We start from the raw sequence: 20,040 nt of genomic DNA, 5'->3' as shown, positions 1-20,040 counted from the left end.
TTACAAGGGAAAAGGTCATTTTTCATGCTCTGAAAGGCATCCTAATGAACTGGTTGCCACCTATTTAACACTTCTCTCCAGTCCACTAAAACAGACTTCTCATATCCAGTGAGAACACGCTTCAGTTTGCCGCTGAACAGGATGAGATGTTTTTGTTTTGCCATTTGTGTCAGGGGCAATGACTGCAAACCTTGAGGAAACTTGTTTAATGCCTGCATTCAGAGTAAACAGTTATTCATCAAAAAAATAATAATGTCTCAAAGGTCAGGCCATAAAATACAATATCTGCCCTCTTTCCATTGCCGAGTGCATTAGTTACTGTTAATGCCATGCAGAGCGTTTTGATGCATACTGGGAGGAACCTGAGAGTATGGACTAGTTTATGACTTAAAATGAAGAACTGATGCCATTGTCAAAACAGCAAACGATCATTTTGAAAATGGCTATCATTTTGATGATAAACGTACACCAGACTCAAGTTTTCTTTTCCATATGGAAATGCATGAGTGTATACAGAGCTGTCCAGCGGCTACACATCGTTTGCCTGTATTTGCATTGTCAGCCGGAGGTGAGAGGGTGGAGACCTGCCAAGTGTAAGGCTCTGGGCCAATGCCATGATGGCTGACAACTCAGGCAGGCCATGTGTGCAGCGCTGCATTTCTAACAGCCAAGATCCCAGATCAAGTAAATCCTAATCAGAGAGTTAGTATGCCTCTAATGTGAAAATTCATATTTCTACTCTGAGTGTTTCATGTTCAAAAGGGAGCACATGTCATTTGGCATGCCTTCATGAAACACTAGGGCTTCCATCAGTCACTGATTATTGCAATGAGGAATTAAAATCCCTAAACACAAAGGAACCAACACCACATTGCTTTGCCTGTCAGAATTAACTAGTGAAAGTGACCTCAGCCTATACACGCTGAAGGAGGAGGAATCATATTCAATTAGTTAGATAGAAATATTCTATCAGACATGCATTCACTGTTGATTACTAAAGTTACAGATGAGCATATTCAATTTTATCAAACCCAGACCCTGTCCTGACAGCCTCTATATACATATATATCTACTAAACTAAGATTTTTGAATACTTCAGGCGACATTGATAACCGCACCATACTGCTTGGTTGAGCTAATGCCAAGCTGCAGAGGGGCTGTCTAGTTTGTCAGTGAAGACTGGCTGAGGAAGGCGGTGCTGAACTGTTAGTCTTCTCCCCCTTATGGCACGCTGTGTTTACGCCAATCCCTCAGGCCATTTGTTTGCAGCACTTCCTTGCCCCACAGCACCATGCATAATGCAGGAATGAAAATGTTAACAGTGGCAAATAAAATCGGCAAGGTGCCCCCACAAATCAGGGCAGTTTAGGAGCACATTTAATCATCCATGCATTGGGGACAACGCATACCAATTAATTGTGGCATTTCAAAGAAGATCAGGACCCCATTTTTCCAGGGCCCTTCAAGCTTCTTGTTCAGTTGCCCCATCAACTGCAGACCAACGGCAGCTGTCTTTGAGCATCTCTGTGAAACATCTCCACATTTTGGCCCAATTATGTTTATTATCTCTTTGCTCTGAAGTAGATGAGAAGAGAACTCAAGAAGAGAGTTGCGCGGAATTGCATCAACAGAGCCCACCCAGCAGAAGAAATAACAAAAAACAGGCATTGTTTGATGAGCGTCTCCCATGTATACACACAAGAAGTAATCCAGTCTAGATCTTGCATTTCTCCAGTATGCTCCAAGACAAACAAGTTACAGCACCATATGGTGGTGTCAGGAAAATAAATAATTTAGAGAAATTCATGTGCGCTGCGCAGATGAGCAACCGCAGAAATACCAACACAGGCATCCTCATACTTAACCCTTCTAATAAGAACCCTCAGCAGGAGGGCCACAAAGAGACAACCACAATATTGGGCTTTAACTGGATTGAGAACTACTTTGGAATTTCAAAGACTGGGACTGGCAACTGTCTCTGGACGTAAGGACAGGATTTTGTGCAGATACAATCTGCAGTGCCTTTCAGCACTTCCTGAACACGAGACAGCCTAATCTAATGAACTGGGGGGGCAGAATCTGCTCAGGCTTTTAGCCCAGTGCCAGCGTGCCTCTTCTCACATCTGACTGCAGTCAAAAATCCACTTGTTATTTTTATTTCCACTGTATTTTCCCTGAGGTGTACTCTGCGTGGCTTGAGTCATTATTGTTCAAGTCTTTAGAGTTGGAAAAAAATACACACACGCACACACAAGCTGGTGGCAAGGTTATAGCCAGTCAGACAAGGGGGCACTCGTATTCTGCCAACCCCAGGGAAAACTCACAGAGGACTCCAGAGAGGGAGAACAGAGATGTGCCATGTTGCTGACATGGCAGCCATCACGTCACACTAACCAGTTAGAGTGATGTGCAAAGACAGCACTGAGATTTGTAGAATACTGTAGTGGCTGCTTCTAAGCAAAACAGAGAGAGGCTTGTAGATTACATGACCCGTAATTGACTTCTTTATAGCTAAATATCTAAAAAGGTGCATTAAGGAACAAAGGCAGCAGGACACAAAATGATAATGAACATTAAACAAACATAACCACTGAAAGATTAAGATGTCTAGAAAGCCAGACGGATGGCTTATCTTAACACTCATGTTCATCAGATCCCAGAACAAAAATATGATTATAAATAAAGAATAAAAGGAAATACTAAATAGGGCATACTTACTAAACATAAATTTTATCCCAAAAAAAAAAATCGTTGTGTGTGGCAGCTTCTGACACATGCAAGGTTGGCCAGGTCTGCAGAGAATGTGTAAAATAGCTCTTTTTTTGCAGTGACTACATAATAAAACCACTGAGGTAAATGCACAATCAGCATTTTTCAACATGATAGTGTTTTTTCTTTTACGATATTTTTGCGTCTTGTTATTTTGTGCCAAGTCATGAATTTCTGCTCTTTCCTTTTTTCCTCTTTGTGGGTGCTGGCCGACATCATTTGCGCTCTTAGAGTTAAGAGAAGAGTTAATAAAGGACATGAAGTTGAACTTAATCGTAATTGAAGTGCAATAAATTAAGAAACCACTTTAAGTCACAAAATGATAGCCTAGTCAGGAAAAAAAGTTGACTTCTGAATTTAAAAGCTGGAATGTGGCTGATGAAGGAATCTGCACATTGGCAGTGTAAAACATAAATCCTCTGGAGCACAGTCTTGTTACTCTAAATGACCCCGATTTGATGCTAAATTCCCAGCCCTAACCAGCGGAAAGGTGCACCACAAACCACAAGACTGTGTCACATCTCACACTATTTTTAGACAGTTCAGCTCCTCTTTGCAGCTTGACTTTGTAATTAAAGAGATCTGAGACTTCACATCCAATCTGCAGCACTGCCAGAAAAAACTATTGATTTTCATACATCTAAAAGTACCATAACAGACAGAATTTTTTTTTTCGATTTATATAAAACTGACACCGTCGTTATCATGGATGGTAAAACAACAGCGCACAAGCTATCTGCTGATCAGTGTCACTAAATGGAGGCATTACAGTGTGACAGATAAGCTAACAGGCAGTGACAGAGTTTGGTTTTGCACAAAATTTGCTTCAGTCAGAAGAATAGTCAGATTTCACCCTGAACCTTGAAAACTATGTAAATTAAATATGGCTTTGTGAATTAACTACCATTTCACCTCAGATATATATCAAAAAACAAATCTATATAACATCAAATCAACTGAGTTCTTTGATAAACATGCTCTGCTACAGCCAGTGATAACACAAACTGTGAATAGGTACAAGAAGCTTTAAAACTTTTAAGTGCTGTTGCCATATAGCACTCTGTCTTTCAAGGACCACAGGTACAACAATATCTGCTGCTAACATTTTCATGACTTGTGAAACTGCAGGCTTTTAACATGATGTCTTCCTCTTTAATGGGCACATCAGGACAAAGCAAGCACACAGAATAAGCAAAACAAAAAAAAGATGGCCCGAGTTGCTCCACATCAGAGATAAATCACTGCCACTTTTATAGCCTCTAATAAGTTGATGCAAAGCCATTTTTCTTCCTGCCCATCGTTCAAACATTTAAGGCATATTTACAAGGAACTTGTTAAAATATTTAATAATATTTAGTGGCAATTTCGGAGCAGCCTGTCACGGTGAAATTTATTGCCTTTAAGTGTTTAAAAAGGCGATGACATGAATAACAAACTGTCAAAATTTCCTAATTTGCATAGACAGGCTATAACTCCTGATACCTTGCATTAAAAAAAGAGGTTTTTAACAAAACGAGTCATAAAAGAAGCATTCAAAGTGAGTGATGGCAAAGACTCTTCCACAAAGTCGCACCACAGAGACAGCTTCCCCCCACTACAGATGCTTCCGAGATCAAGTCAGCCAATAAAAGGACATATATCCTGCTGCTTTGACTTATTTATCCTGTGTGGATGAGCTCAAGATGGAACATCTCCTATAGGCAAGCTTAATTAATTGTGATAAAAGGGCTAATTCAGAGGCTGCACAAGAAAAGTGAGCCAAACAATAATATTCCCCACAAATCATCTCTGCCCGTCAAATATTTCCTCCATAACTTTCTAATTCAAAGTCCTTCGGACGTGAGGCTTTTGTTAAGGAACCACATGGAGCCAAACAACCTCCCACACATCTCTGCCATTCTGTCCTCACTCCCGACTAAGATCATCAGATGAAATTGCAGCTGGGCGACGTTAAACTGTCTTGTCCTTTGTTTGACTCAACAAGATGGTGGCCATGTTTGATGCTGCCTCTTCCACCAGATTCAACAGTTTTCATGATAAGACTCAGTGACCCGGGCCTGCCCTGGCTGTCCTAGTCAGAAAAGGGCCCCCGTTGACACTGATTGCAAGGCTATGAGTAGTCTCTCCCCTGTGCCCTCTCAGTGCAACTCTAATTAATAGCCAATTCATCTTCTCTGATCTGAGCCAGCACATGGAGTAATATATCGTTAGTTTGGCAAGCGAGCTATTAAAGTGTAATAACCAAGTACCAGCACTCGATTTGGAAGAGTAGCACATACTTAACCATGAAGTGGAAACAATTAATTTATTGGAGGATCTCCTGTAACCAATCATTTACTAGCACTCACACTGAGATGCAGAAGCCATCTCCTGTTGTGTGTGACACAAGTCAATGACATATTTTGGGCTCCACGCCTGAAACCTCTTGCACTATGACCAGTTATGTAAGGCTCTTCTAAGCATCACTGTCACACTTTCTGCCCCACATAAAAAAAACATTCACATGGCCATCTGCAACGGAGGAAGTTTATCACAAAATAGGAACCTGCTCATTTACAGGTTACCTTTTCACATTTACTAAGTATTTCCTCAAGGTGAAATACATATTACTCTCAGTGCTCTAAATAGCCTAAGCCTCTAAATAACACTTTGCCTTGGACCGGTTGTATGTGAAAGAGATGTGCTGCTGAAGGGAATTTTGATTCATGGTTCAACACTATAACTTTTTATGAATATATGTCCAAAAAACAAGATCCTAAAGTTATCTCATATTTTATAATGGACAGCGATACAAAAACACTCACAATAATCGTGGATAATTTTCATTATTGGAATAATTGTGAATTGAGATAATCTTGAGTATCCTCACATGAATGACTTGAAAAAAGGCTAGCTCACTGACTTACAGTCCTATGCTGGTTTCTTGCTTCATTTCAAATTGCCTAAGCCTGCCAACATGAAGTCATGGCTTGCTAATTGTAACCTCCACAAAAACAAAGTAAAGCAGATGTGAGTGAATACTACAGATTACAAACTGAAGAAGAATAGAGAATAGGAGATGAGGTTACCAACCACCATTTATCTCTACCTGTCTTTGTGCAAGCAGACCTTATAATTTATGAGCAATTATTTTAGATTCTTTGATTATAGATATTTCACTAAATAAAGATGTTTATTAAATAACCCTAACCCCTAACCCTAACCCTATATATATATATTTTGATGGTTATTCGTATAATGTCTTGAAACGCAATTATGGTGGACAGGGAAATCGTGACATGAAATTTTCATATCATCCCATGCCTGATCTAAAGTTACAAAAAACTTGAATATAAGCGTGAAAAATGTTTAACAACACAGCATCATGACATTCAGCCAAACTCATTTAACTTGCTGAACGCTGACATGATCACATGAGAAAAAGCAGCAGCTTAGACATGCAATAAATCATTCAAAACAACTCAATAAAAGGCATAACTGGGCGTGATTAAAGTTAAAGACAAAGGGATTAGCACAGTAAGCAAAGTCAAGAAGTTGCTTGACATGAAAGTGGAGTAGGTGATTCTGGAAAAACATATTTTATTGTTGAGTCTTATTCCCAGCAAATAACAACCCAACGTGTCTGTATGTGAAGATTATAAACCATCTTTCTATAGAATCACCTACATCTTCAAAGATACGATATTAATAGTTTTCTTAGTTAACAATTCATAAATCATCTATAAAAAAAAAAACAGAAACAGAACGGGGCCTGATGGCAAAACTGCCAAACCAGGTAATTCTTATTTACTTGGAATTCACAATTGAGAGCTTTGTAGCGGTTATATATAGAAGTGCCTTGAAATAAGACAACTACTGCATGAGGAACCGCCATAAACACACACATACAATAACATTTACAGTACGCAGAGACATCTAATCGTGGTCCAGAAGCGTAGCCAACATCATCAACAACAACGCTGTTGCCTGCAAACAAGGAAACTGTGAACATTAAAAAATAATATACTCTACACAGTATGATTCACACCACCAAATACTACTAATTTTATTTGTCTTATCTCAAACAATTATGGCAGACGGTTCCTTAGAAAAACAACCCACTGTGTCTGCTTCCTCATTCATGCACCTTAGAACAATGAAGCCTTCCCTCAAACTTTGATAATTGGAGGAAATAAATGAAAATACATAAGACTCACTCTTGTGCTTTTGGCCTGCCACTAAAGCAAAACCTTTAAAACCCATTATTCTTTTTGCAAGAACTAATGACGTTTTTTGTCTCTTCAGCTTAACACACTAATTGACAGTTTTTTTGGAGGATAGCCCAGATGGAAAAATAAGTACCCCCTTAAAGACCCAACTCCCTTGCTCATTCCCCTAGCTTTAAGTCCCTTATTAATTAAACTTTCACCAAGTCAGGATTTTTTATTAAAAAGATAAAGTCTGCTGTACCGTAAAAAAGAGCTAGCCTATTGTCTCTGAAGCTAAAATTTTATTTCTATAAATAAAAGAGACTTTTTAATACCATCATTTGCAGCAGAGGGACTGGGACCAGAGGATCCACACAGTCCAGTAATTAGAGGGAGATTTTCATCCCAACTACTCTAAAATTGGTCAGCTTTAACCAATACCCTTTGCTCCATCTGAATAAATACTCTAAGACTGTTCATTTTAGCATCATGGGATATTATTTCCTGTATGACAAACAGAGGCAGCATCATCCTGCTCAGAGAGACTGAAGTGTAAATATGTGTTTTGCCACTGCTGTGTGTCTAGCCATACATCTCAGACATCCTGGCACACTGTTGTTCAGAGGGGAAATAAAGCTACAGCCAAATATTGACTGCAGTTTTATGATCAGTCACCCACTTGATCAATCAAATCCCTCTTGTGTCATTAACTTTGCAACAATATTTGTCATTCAGCATCATAAGACAGAGACTGTGTTGCTCCAATTAGGATGCCTTCCCTTTTCTGTTGCTTTTTGCCAAAAATCTATTTTGTGCTTTTTAATAATATAATAAAAAAAGATGCAGACTTGTAGATACAGATTAGTTTTGTAAATAAACAAATTGAAGACATTTTACAGCTTTTTAAATGCAGCATTATTAGAAATGGACTTTATATTACTGCAGTTCTCAGACAGTTAAAATGCATAGCCCATACAGTTATTCATTTCATGATGAAAATATTTGGTCAAAAAAAGGCAGTTTGAAAGAGTTCATGATAATAATCCAACCTTAACCAAAATTAACATGGTTAGTCAAACTCAAAGGGTAATATTATAAAAACAGAAAAGAACATTAAAATGTTGTTTGTTTGTTTTTTCTCATCAACTTTACTGATAAATTCTTCAGTGATAAGCATCAGATACTGGAAGGCAGAGCTGCTTTGGAGCTTCATACTTCTATAAATGTATTCAGCTGCTTTCAACCACAAATCTAAAGTGAAAACAGGGAAACTGCCTTGGGGGATCATTGTAAAAGATCTCAAGGGACTTTTGTCTGGATGTGGATATCTGTACAGAAGGTGAAGGAGGTTAACATTACATCTACTCAAGTGTAACCTGTAGTGTGCAGGTCAAGACCATTGTCATGTCAGCCTGTTATGATGCTGAGATGAAGGCAACCCTTAACCAGAGGACAGATACATGCAGCGTTAAGGTGCGTTAAGTTGCCAGAAAAGTAATGCATCATCCGAGGAGGATCATTATGCCCCTTCCACTGTCACTGCTGTACAGCCAGCAAATCACAGCCAATTAAGAACCCTTTAAACTTACAAGTCAAGCATCACTTGTTGTGCTGTCCATAATGGAGTTTTATGGATATGAAACTGTTCTGATGGCTGTATTGGTCTTGTGATGAATGTTAAACTTTACAGGAAATGTGGCTTGCATAAGAATGTTGTTAAAAACTGAATAGATCACTTGGTGCGTTCACTTTTCAGGGAGACTAAGTGAGAGGATAAAAGAGGCTTTGAGAGCTGCACGTTTGATCTAATTCTATCATTTCATGAGAATCACACTTTCTACTTATTCTAAGAGATAAACAATTCAGGCCCATTTCCCAAATTTTTTGTGTCAGTTTTCTGTTTTCTGCTAACGAGATGTCACTAATATGTACTGGAATGCTGTGTGAATAGACAATTTGATGGGCCACGAAGAACTTAATGATGTATACCAAATGTGGGGGGACAGCTTCTAAGCGCAGATTTTTGTAGACAAACATAGCTGTTGACAACATTTTCCACCCAGTTTGCTTTTTCTGTCAGGCTGAAAGTCTAAAATTAAGAACAAAATGTTTCCAAGGTACCCGAACTGTTAACAAATCACGTCTTATTAGCATTTTGCCTCAACTGGTCAAATTGTAAGGACACGTTATGAAAAAAATGCCACTTAGCAAGAGGGAAATCATAATTAAAAGAAAAACAGAATTCCTGCATGCATGCATTCGGAGAAAACAAGTCTGACTGTGTACCTGAGTTCCTTTTAACTAATTAAAAAAAAAACATAAATCAAACACTGAATGTTGGCGATTTACATAAATGCAGCCTCCTATTGTGATGTGAATTTTGTTGTATTGTTCCCCCCTGCACATAGCAGCTTATTCGAGCTTAATTTGTGCCACTGTGTCTTCCTGTGAGCAGACCCCAGTCATCTTTAAACGGCTCCATTTAAAATGCAATTTGATTATCTGCCAAATTGCTACCAAGTCTTCCCTCTGCAGCTTGGGGATGGGGGGTAAAAATTTTAATTAGCATTTGTGCATAAAAGAGAGGTCTTTGTTGCATTTTGAACACGGCATCCCAGAATGACCACCACTTTCAAAGAGTCATCACCCAAACGATTTCAAACTAATAGATCCAAAGGGAGAGGAGCAGTCCTGGCACGGAGGGGTGGTGGGAATCACTGAGGTCTTCAGTGGCACTGAAAAAAAAACCCACAGGACCTGGCATGTTTAAATAATCCAAAACTTTTCTTTAATCATAGTTTAGAAAATTGGCTGGGACCTTCAGCAGGAGACAGCTGCTCTGCCCCATAGCCATTTAATGAGATTCACTGAGGGTTTCCCTTAAAATATTTACGCTGTCCCATGGCACGGCAATATTGTCCTAGAATGGGGAGATAAGAGCCAAGGAGGTGTGTTCAAGTTCTCCTAATCAATTTGCTAATTACTGGAGCAGCTATAGGAGAGGAGAGAGGAGTCCCTTCTGGCAAGCTGTATTCTAATAAACGCTGAAAAATTTATTTACTCCCTTAGCCAAGAGGAATTCTGAAGTGGGATTACAGCAGAGAGCTGATTGAGACAGAGCTGTGTTGTGGCTGAGGTCGCAGTCAAAGGAGCAAGGAGAGGTCTCCAAACATAAAAGGCTCTCTCAGGACCTGCACCTTTGCATCTGCTCTGGGAACAGAGATGGCAGCCTCTTCCAGACTTGGCACAAAAAGACCTGACTGCTATAGCTACATATCAACAAATATTAATGAGACTTCTGGTTCTTGCATAATAAAACAGGTTATTGTGGGAGTTAACGCATATGTATGCAGTACACACACCTCATAACTGACTCCAAACTAAAAAAAAAACATACGTGTAGGTTTACTGAGATAAGACAAGACAATCACTTTAATACGTATCATAGGGGGATATCATGAGAGCTATGGGTTGGTATCCTATTCGGAGCAGAGGGCAGGAGGCCCAGACATTATTCCAGACGTTAGGGTGTTATGTTTGAAGCTACCCTTCTGCCCTTTGCCACAGTCTGACCCTCCATCCCAACCTCTGGGACTGAGGGCAACTCTGGGCCTGTCAGAGGACACAGCCCACATCTTCTTCAGGGTTGGGAGCAAAATATGCTCTCACCTCTTCAATGCCACTTTATCTATAAGCCAGCTTCCGTCTCCTAGGTCTGTAGTCAATAGCATGTTGCCTGGATCAAGGCAGTTCAAAGGTCAGTATAAACTGAGAACATGAGGGCATTACCAGAAGCTAATCATGAGCCACTATAGAAAAAGTACAGTGAAATGTTGAGCAAGTTAGACCTTGGAAGTATAATGGTGAACGATATCATCTGTTACCAGCACCACAACAACAATTGTTATTAATGTTATTCGTTATTATGTTTTCAGATGTAATAATTCTGCTCTATACTGACTGATAGCGGTTCAGAGACTGCTTATTTTCTATTTTTGTTTAAACACCTCAGTCTAACCAGTTTCTTGTACTGGGTTTGGGCAGGACAGAGGGGGGCCGAAAACAAAAACATTTTTCCAGACTGCATAAATTGTTGCCCAAATTAAACTACGTTATTATTATAAAAATATCTTGCAATTTGCATTAATTACTATTGCAATACTAATGAATTCTGACTAAATTAATATTGTGTGATTCAAACCATAAAAGTGTAAAAAGGCAATAAATTACTGAAAAAAACCCTGCCGGTTTTGTTTAACTTTGGGCTATGCTTATTTGGAGAATTTACAAACACTTTTAATCAGATAATAAGAATAACTCCCATATGATTTTGGTGCTTGCCCCGATGATAAACACAGAAAAAAAAAAAATAAAACAAAAGCACAGACTTATTAGTATTTACGGGCAATTTCCATGTCACTCTATTCATTTCTCAAATCAACTTGTTTCCCTAACTCAAACAGTCTCTCCAGCAGTCCCTCCAGTGTAACTGAGCACATGGATCTGAGCACAATCCCGCCGAGAATTGATGCAAAAACAAAAACACAAAAAAACCTGTTGCTGTGACATTTTGTTCCCTCTCACCTCAACGCACGCCAGTCACAATGGACCGGTGTGTGGGGGATCTGTGTTCAGATCACCATGGTGATGGCTCTCTGCCTCCCAAGGCTCCCTGGAGGGGGTTGGAGGGTTGGTTGCAGAGTGGAGGGGAGGGGGGCAGTAATGGAGCAGGTTGCCAACCAAGTCTTAACCAAAACGCAGTGATGAGATCTGTGAAAAAGAGATGTTCCTTAAAGCCATGAGAAACATGGCAATGTTTTCAGCCCAGTCAGAGTAAAGTCAAGTAAAAACTCTGAAATCAATATACAACAGATCAGAGCAGCTGACACCACAGCAATCAAAAGAGGTTGACATGTTGCTGTGAAAGCGTTTCAGTCCTTAACCTTTAAAAGGGCAAAAAATAGAACAAAATGGTGCAGGTTCATGAGCTAAGGTCTGAGAACATCTGTCTCTGGGTAAATCATCCCTAGATGACAGAAAGGCGCAGAGATGGCATTACACTGAGCAAGACAAAAGGGCACCCCCACTCTACACCATCAGCTCCAATTTCATTTGCTTATTTGACTGTTGTCCCCTTCTTGGACAATTAAGCAAACATATTCCCAAGAGGATCTACATCAGCAGGATTCAAATACATCAGCAATATAAAGTTGGGGACTAGGCCAGGGAACACATTTTCTTCCAACGTTCAGTATAGTTGGTGGGTCCCAAAATTTAAAAACTAAATCTTATATTTCAGCAAACAATTTATGTAAAGATAATAATAGCCGTACTGTTACTGTTTTTTCGGAAAAAAATAATTTCATCATATGACACACAAACTCTTAACTGGGATTCTGGTCAGACTACAATCTACAAAGATGTTTAGAGAAACGTCTGGCACATCGTTGTCAGGAACCCTGTGGTCCACTACACTGGTCTGCGTATAAAACATTTCCCATAAGAATCACAATTCTTATCTTCTACAATTCTGAATCAATTTGCAGATTCCAAAAATCAATTTGTGTGCTCCTGAACAGACTCCTACCATGTGGACACAGGGCAGCACCCAGACAATGTACAGTGCGCACACGTCAGAGTTATCTAGTAATTTCTCAATGAAGTGTTTGCGCTCAGTTTGAATTTAATAACTTCATAATTAACTTTGGCAAGAGGAGCCCCAAACTCCAGCGTGAGCAAATGAGCTGGCTAAGCTGCACTCACCACACCGCTTTACAAAACTTCCAGTCAAATCTGACAGGGACAAAAAAAACCTTGATCAATAGTCTGTTTCATATCACAGACCTGTGTCCGTACACAGGGTTGGGCAATATGATGGTGTGTAACATGCAAAGGTAGAAATGTATCCACCAGCAGCAATTTGTTGCTATGTAGCATATGAGGGCTAAATTCTCCAGGGGTGCACCTATGTATTAGCCAAACAGGAGTTTTATCAAATAATTGCCTTGTTATTGGCCCACTGGCCAATAACATGACATTCACTGATGGCAGAGGCCGATGTTAATCTATTGTGTCACATCAATGTTGCATTGATGTATTCATATGCTATTGGCTTGTGACATCCCTGCCATCAGTTTGTAATATACTATAAATACTAAAAACGTTTTATCATTGAATGCGTAGTAGTACAGTAAGACCGTGTGAAAGAATGTTATATTAAAGATTTGTTTCATACATTTATATGAGCCTATTTTTGGTCAAAAAAGTAAGGGCTGAATGACTTTAAAAACAGTCCAGTTATTCATTATAGTGATTTATTTGTAACAACAAAAACAAAAAAAAATTCTGGATTTGTATCAACTACCAGCCAAATTTTATTGAAACAATATCTATGTGTGGGTTGTTTTTTTTTCACTTCTTTAGTTGTGAATCAGTTTTAAAATCAAAAATCAATTCTGAATCCAGCTTTAACAACACGATTAGGACTCTCAAATCAAATCACGAGATTTGAGATAAAACATTTTTCACCTCTTTGTTCTGACTGTCTTATATACTCTGCTTGTGGTACAGGGCAGAATTTTTATCACATTTTCAATTTGACAGGACTCTAGTATTCTATCCTCTAGAAGAAAACAAAAATCTGACTCTTAATTGAATTCCATGTCCAACAGAGATGCTTTTTTACTATGAGATTCATGTGTATCAAACATTTATTCAGTTTTACACAAGAATCATAGCTGCTTCGACTGTAATACATTTTAGGTGTCAGACAATGTAAAAGCAGAATACACTGAATATACTAATTAATGGAAGTATAAAAATCACCTGCTACTCTGACTTCACTCACTGTGGCCTAAGATTAACGTACCAGACATGTCTCACATCCGATTTGATTAATGAACAGGAATACTGTAATATAACTAACACTGTAGAATGCATCGAGTGATACGACATTGGACTCTAAGCTTAGTACAGTATAAATACATACTGCATTGAATTTCCATTAAAGCAACATGGTTGATCAACCACTACAAGTGGCTGGCAATATGTCAAATGAGTTAATTGGTCACCAGTTCATCCAATTCATCTTAATGCTTGTTTTTGGACCACACCCAAAGAACAGTGAATTAGGCATGCTCTGCAGCCAACAGTTACTTTGAGTACAAGACTGAATCCCTTGTGGTGAATGGTGCCAAAGTCAAACCTGCCCTATTTAGATTTTTAATCAAGCCTTGTGCTCTTCACCTGTCTATTCTTAGTCCCTCTCCTGAAATACTACTGCCTATAACAGGTCCTATGGAGATATAGAACAGTTTTTAGTCTGATGCAGAGCTGTTTACTCACTAAATGCCAGGTGGCGCGGGCACTGAAAAGCTACAGGCTGGGGGAAAGGGCCTAACCTTTATACAGTGTCTAAACGTCCTCACTTTCTCCTTGAACATCTATCCTTAACTGTGCTCCTCTGGTCCCCTCCCTGTCCCAAAGTGGCCAGCTGGGAACGGTGCACATGTGCTGACGTCCCTACTAACCTTGGCCAGTGTAAGGATTACCGTGCATTTACACTCAATGCTCCTTCTTTCCTTAAGACTTATTAAGAATGATAATGAGCTCGGAAAGGGGCAGCATGTCCCTTTCTCAACTCTGTGAAAGCTCTTCTCTGTCGTTCTCGCTGTGTTCACTTGTCCTGCTCCTCTCTCTAGTCTTCCTATCTACCTTTTCTGCAGTCTCTCTCTCTCTCCCCCCCCCCCCCGTCTCTCTCTCTCTCCCTTTCTTTCCCTCCCTTTCTCTCTCTCTCTAGCGTATTGAAAGGACCCAGGACAAATTACCAAAAAGGCCATTTTCATCTATGAACTGCAGGATTTAATCGATACTTATTTCATGCCTTCAAAATCAACCCTATATTACTGTTGTCTGTGTGATTTGTTTATTTTGCTCTGGAATATTCCTTCGGTGGAAGGGGGGAAATGCACGGGATGCAATTCACCTTGAACCTCCATTATATTGGATTTCTCTACTGGCTGATCAAGCATGCAAAAAGGACATTTCCTTAGCACTAAAATAAAAACAATAATGATGATTAAAAAAACATGTGTGCTATTTGTGCTGGTATAACAGGACGTGTTGAAGGCAGTATATTTTTACAAGGCAAAACACTATGGTTGTGGTAGTGTAAATTTGTATACAAAATCATTACGCCGAGGGCAATTGATAAAGCTCATGCGCTGGGAAACAAAAGTAATGGCTCCTGAAGCCTGTCAAATGCCGCCTGGGATTACTGACGCTTATTTGACATCAAAGACCTGAGGTCCACAGCCAAGGTCAAACAGAAGAGGAATACACATGGGTTTAATTCTACACACCCCTTGACAGATGCAGATGGGTACTTATGAGACATGAGGCATTTCACTGACTGATAGGACTGCAGGAAATAAGAACGTTGGAGGCATTGCACACTGATTAACCAATGAGATTTTCCACTAGTAGAGTGAACCAGGAGCACAGCACTACAGGCAACACTTCAAGTGCCATTTTAGAGAGACAGAATCAAAAGGCCTAGAGGACCACAACATTAAACACTGAACAAAGCACACAAGCCAAATCATAATTAAAACAGCACAAATGAACAAATAACATCTCTGCTTTCTCAGCTCAGGAGATTTACCCAGCTCCACTTTCACCTATGGTGAAACTAAGAAAGAGGGAAGGCAGAGAGTGAGCAAAAGAGAGGTAGGGAAAGAAGGGCAGTAAGTTTGACAGATGGATATTGCAGTGTCTCATCAGTGCTGAAGAGAGATGAGAACCTGCACCACAAGTCTGACAGTGAAGGCTGGCTGGTGTCCAGCTGGAGATGGACCTCCGGACAGCAGACACATGTTCCAGAGATACACTCAGGGAGCACACAGGATGAAGAGCTGGAAACTGCATCATCTGATCACTTTACACCTCTCTTTGGACAGACTGTATGAACGTTAAGGAAACAAAAACACCCCAGCAATGCACTGAGGTGAACTATTGTACCCCGTAGTGTCACCTGCTGTTGGTTATTATTTTTAGTGACCTCACAGAATAGACACGCCACTAAATGTAAACTTACCTTTAGTCTGGCTAACGCTTGCTATTCAGATCACATAAAAAGGACGCTGATTTCATGTCTAAACATGTGTTTTTAAGCTCGCCTGTTTAAGTGTCAAGTGTGTGCTTGCTTTGCATGCATGAATACATCTGCAACAGTTAGGCTGCACAGCTGCTGCATTATGAGGGTATTATGGAAAATACCTCAAAAGCACACACTGTGCGCAGAAAGCATCTATTTACATTATAAAATTATTTCATCTATGACTGATTTGTATGACAAAGAAACCAAAGCACATAAAAAGGACATCAAACCTGTAAAATTGAAAGAAAAACTTTTATGTTTACCTTTTGTTGTACTAGCAGTGGCATTTTTAATATAGAAGATGGCTTTCCATGAATGATCTGTTTAACCAAAGACAGGAGAGAGGGAGAGAGAAAAAAAGGATAATTAATTACTTTTGTGAGCTATTGCACGGGAGAGACAATAAACCTGCCTGGTCGCCATGGATATGACATATTTGCTCTGAAAACAACACAATAATTAGCAAAGGAGAAAGATCCGGCGAGAATATGAGAACTCCGGGCTTAAAGTGCCAGTGATCTATTCCTGTCCTCATCTTCATCCCTGACAATAATAACAAACACAGTGGCAAGCACACAGCACAGACGTCCATAAACACACAAGACATGAAACAGTGACCCTTCACAAAACCATGTTAAATTAAATCTCACATCACAGTGGTGTTCTGTAGCGATCGCGGCTAACCAAACAGGCAGAATATGAACAGAGTTTTTGAACAGATTCTACAGTAGTAGGAAGTCAGAAAACCTGCCTTACAGCCACTGAGAGCAGGAACTGCAGAAAAATCAGATTTACCATAGCAAACAGCAAAGTGTGTGTGTGTGTGTGTGTGTGTGTGTGTGTGTGTGTGTGTGTGTGTGTGTCAGAGAGGTGTACAACCTGCCAATAGTCAACACAACCTTTTGGATAAACAGTATGGTTTTCAAAACGGTTTAAAGATGGTGTAATATTTGTGATGATATTTATAAATGGCATTTTGCACAATAGCTTGTTACATTTTTTATAATAATAATAATAATCATTGGTAGAGATTTGTTGATGGATACATTTAGCATGTGACACCATTACAGGCCCTATGTACGGAGTATATACAAACAAATAATTTTCAAAAGTCATTTACAATCTCTAACAGCAGAACTTCCGCATTTCAGGCTTAGAACATTGATTGCATTTATAGTAGTTCCTCTATTTTCGGTAAATGATACTGAATGAGGGTTACTACCTGTTTAGGGGCAACTAAAGGAGTTTCACTAAGTTTTTCTAGTCAAAAGCCGGGACGATGGGCGCTCCAGTCGCACCCAAAACTCGCTCAATTGTGTCGTTTTTTGTTTTTGTTTTGTTTGTTTTTTTTATTATTTGTTTTACTGTTTCGGAGAAGTGTCAGCGGGCAGTAATAACCTTTAGCCCACTGCAGGTCAGAGCTGCTGAGTAAATAATAAAACACCTCATATCATCCCTGTTTTCACGTTGTCGCGTCTGTGTTTTATATTGCGGAGACATTTGAGCTCGCCTTGACAGAGAAAAAGTACGAACTGAGGGGGAAAGTTGCACCTATCTGTCTCAACTTTGCAACGGGACTGGCGTGTGTTCGCCTGGGGCATCACAGCCGGTCTCCGACGGCTCTGAGTTTGGCTGTTGTGTGAATTATCAAAGTTTTAGTAAAGACCGGTCCTCTCCACGGCATTGTCAGAGGTACAGTATGCTCCCTCACAGGCTGTGAGAGTCGCTCCGGACCTGCTGCTGTCGGCGCTGCTGCTGCCGCTGCATCGAGGCGGGGAGTCACACCGTGTTTACCGACAAGTCCTCACATCAAGTCTCTATCCTCTGTCATGTCGTAACTGCTTAAAACTGCTGAATGACGCCAGTTTTCAGTGTCACCGCTGAGGCGATGGACACTTTGGTGTCGCTTTTTGCGGAGGATGATATGTTTGGAAATGAGATGAGCATGCAGAGTAGTTGAGAGAAAAAGGAAAAGTCTTACCTGTGGTACTTCGCTGTCTTTCGCGGACTTCCAACTAAGGGGACGTGTGTGTTTACGCTGGACAGCGTGGGAGCCTTCATTATTAAAGTTGCCACATTTCTTTTTCTTCAGTTTTTCGGGTTTTATTGTAGCATTTTCTAATTTCTTACAGGGCGAGTCGCCCGGAAGATCTGCCCTGGAGACCGGCTCCAAGTGGGAAGAGGAGTCCTTAATTGAATTTCTCGGTTAGCAGGTGTTGCTTGGAAAACCTGGACTGGAGTTCACTTGTGTGTCCCCAATGAGTTGATAGCTCGTCAAAACTAAGTCTTTTACTAACTTTTATTTCTGAATCTGTTGTCTAGGTGTATTCATTTGCTAAATTAAGCAAAGAAAGTTTTTTTTTTTAAAAAAATATATCACCTTTAGTCACTTCCTATGTAGATATAGCTAGGAGTGTGCATAAAAAGCTTTAAATAGGTTAAAACACCCCTATGTTGTTAAGTTTTAATGCTGGTTAGAGGTATGAACACTTGTCACAGCAATATTAACTAAACTTTTACAACAAATACAGTCACAGTAATTCCTCCACCTGCCTATTGTAGCCTTTAGTAACGTGTTAGCAAATAACCACCTCAGCTAGCTTACAGTACTTACACTTTAGATAGCACTGGGCATCCAAATGTCTTCTATTTCTGACCACTGTCAGTGAAATACTCATGTCCATTTTTTCCCAACAGTTCGCTCTGGTTTTGTATGTCAACTCAAGGGCACACAATGTTTATTTGGCCAGCTAAATGTTTATTTTCTCCATAAGTCAGGCAGTTCATCTGCAGCTACTCCACCACTACGCATTTCATTTAATGGTTGCCATGGAGCGACGCCCCGCCCCTTTTCGTGGCAGACCTCTGTTCATTTAACAGCTGGATGGTCATGTGCAGGAAATCCCAGGAACATGTCTCAGCTTTTTAGACAGACTGATGAAAGTCACTCTTGTTGAGATAGCCAGTGGTGAGTGCTGGTGGGAAAGATGCTAGCAAGGAAATGGTGCATGATTTCATTTTGCTTTGTCGGTCTGGATAACCAAAGCAATGAAATCAGTGTGGTAAAAAGACACGCTGAGCCACAAAGTGCTTGGTTTGGTTTCATTCAATTCATAAACAGGCTACATAACAATAGCAGATATCCAAAACACACACATGCAAGTGGGCTTAGGCCTATGTTTATAGGTAAAGTTGAAAAAAAAAACATTAAAAAAATTCAAATTCAACAAAATAAATTATCTGAACAAAATAAATCAGTCATATTTTTCATTGGTGTAAACAAAAGTTTGACCCCTGTACCTAAACAAGTCTTAGCAGTAGTTTTATTAGGTTCTGATATAGAGTTATGCAACATACCGTTTAATCCTAAATGCAGTATTTGTTTGAAAATGTGAAAAGTAGTATCCACAAATTGCTGGATACATGTTAGTCACACAAAAGATTTCATATGAACTGTGGATCCCCATTTACTGTCCATAGGAAATATAACTGCAGGCAATGGCTGTGATTTAGGGGGATGTACTACGGGAAGCATAAATATTCATTTGAGTCAACTGCAATAATTCTATAATAATGCCAAGTGTGTTGGATTACGTGGGGGGGCTTTCCTTTTAGCTCTGTTTTGGTCTCCGCCAGCTCCTGAGGGAAATGTGTGTGCACCAGCTAGTCACTAACCCTGTCTGTCTGCTGCTTGGTGATGGGCATAACTGGGGTCTGGAAATGGAGCTAGTGAGAAATTACAAATTACAGTGAGGTTAAAAGCTGTAGTACCGATACAAAGAGCCAAAAGGTGCTAAAATGTTCCAAATGTTCCAAATGTACAGTTCTGATTGGATGTGGGTTCATTATTACAATTAGTGCAGCTTTAAAAATGTAATGAACGATTTCTTATTTGCACCTATCGTGATCATTTCAGTGGTATACTTG

The 20,040-nt window shown here is 39.8% G+C and overlaps 1 long non-coding RNA gene across 4 annotated transcripts in view; it reads right to left on the bottom strand.

The window, feature by feature from the left end:
• The window catches only part of LOC119022434, a 39,069-nt gene extending 20,134 nt beyond the window's left edge, over window positions 1-18,935 (bottom strand). For 2 of the 4 annotated variants that reach the window (XR_005075923.1, XR_005075922.1), the window contains exons 1-3: window positions 18,095-18,935; window positions 16,377-16,433; window positions 11,541-11,726 (exon numbers count right to left, since the gene is read on the bottom strand). This is a non-coding gene — a long non-coding RNA (uncharacterized LOC119022434). Of the gene's footprint in view, window positions 1-7,121; window positions 9,692-10,374; window positions 10,693-11,540; window positions 11,727-16,376; window positions 16,434-18,094 lie in introns of those variants that run through there. The other 2 variants (XR_005075924.1, XR_005075925.1) reach the window with 2 other exon arrangements.
• Window positions 18,936-20,040: the final 1,105 nt, after the last annotated feature.

This window comes from Acanthopagrus latus, chromosome 7 (assembly GCF_904848185.1).
Source record: "Acanthopagrus latus isolate v.2019 chromosome 7, fAcaLat1.1, whole genome shotgun sequence".
Classification (NCBI taxonomy): domain Eukaryota; kingdom Metazoa; phylum Chordata; class Actinopteri; order Spariformes; family Sparidae; genus Acanthopagrus; species Acanthopagrus latus.
This window is presented reverse-complemented; position numbering and strand designations above follow the sequence as displayed.